Source organism: Eptatretus burgeri, unplaced genomic scaffold (genome assembly GCF_056783735.1).
Source record: "Eptatretus burgeri isolate ZD-2024b unplaced genomic scaffold, Ebu_testis_v1 Ebu_testis_scaffold_2594, whole genome shotgun sequence".
NCBI lineage: Eukaryota > Metazoa > Chordata > Myxini > Myxiniformes > Myxinidae > Eptatretus > Eptatretus burgeri.
The window spans coordinates 1-1,000 of record NW_028224542.1 but is presented as its reverse complement, the minus strand read 5'-3'; the positions used below and the strand labels follow the sequence as shown (position 1 = coordinate 1,000).

The following is a 1,000-nucleotide window of genomic DNA, read 5'->3' as shown; positions in this document are numbered from 1 at the left end:
GAGAGAGAGAGAGAGAGAGAGAGAGAGAGAGAGAGAGAGAGAGAGAGAGAGAGAGAGAGAGAGAGAGAGAGAGAGAGAGAGAGAGAGAGAGAGAGAGAGAGAGAGAGAGAGAGAGAGAGAGAGAGAGAGAGAGAGAGAGAGAGAGAGAGAGAGAGAGAGAGAGAGAGAGAGAGAGAGAGAGAGAGAGAGAGAGAGAGAGAGAGAGAGAGAGAGAGAGAGAGAGAGAGAGAGAGAGAGAGAGAGAGAGAGAGAGAGAGAGAGAGAGAGAGAGAGAGAGAGAGAGAGAGAGAGAGAGAGAGAGAGAGAGAGAGAGAGAGAGAGAGAGAGAGAGAGAGAGAGAGAGAGAGAGAGAGAGAGAGAGAGAGAGAGAGAGAGAGAGAGAGAGAGAGAGAGAGAGAGAGAGAGAGAGAGAGAGAGAGAGAGAGAGAGAGAGAGAGAGAGAGAGAGAGAGAGAGAGAGAGAGAGAGGTGGGGTGTTCGCATTAAATGAGTTTGAATTGGACAGATTTATTTGCTTGAAACACGAGTTTGCATCGAGATGACCCGATTGTATATGGCGTCGTGGCTTAGTTGGTTAAAGTGCCTGTCTCGTAAACAGGAGATCCTGGGTTCGAATCCAGGCGTTGCCTCTTTTTGTTTTCGTCGTGATCGAGGATCAACGTGTGAAAAGAGAGACTGACGTTCTGATGTCCTTCCGAGAGGTGGTGCTGCAGCTCAGAGCACACCGTCCTCCGAATGAAGAACAATGGTTTTTCCGTCGAGAATTTTGCCAGTTGTTCAGTTGCGGACGTGCAATTTGTCACGACGTCATAAAATGAGTGCGTCACTGTGTGCTCATTACCACGTTACGTCATCGGAACATGCCAAACAGGTCGGAAAAAAAATTCCCCCCCAAAAAATGCGAATTTCTCAGAAGTCGAAGTGCAGCACTCGGAATGGACATCGATTCCGGTTCCATTCCATGGTTGGAATCGAGGATCGAGTCCTTTGAAATCGATTCC

At 48.4% G+C, this 1,000-nt stretch overlaps 1 non-coding gene across 1 annotated transcript; it reads left to right on the top strand.

Moving 5' to 3' along the window:
* Nucleotides 1–554: 554 nt before the first annotated feature.
* Nucleotides 555–628, top strand: TRNAT-CGU (transfer RNA threonine (anticodon CGU)). The gene has a single exon. It is a non-coding gene; the product is annotated as a tRNA-Thr (tRNA).
* The last annotated feature ends 372 nt before the right edge of the window (nucleotides 629–1,000 follow it).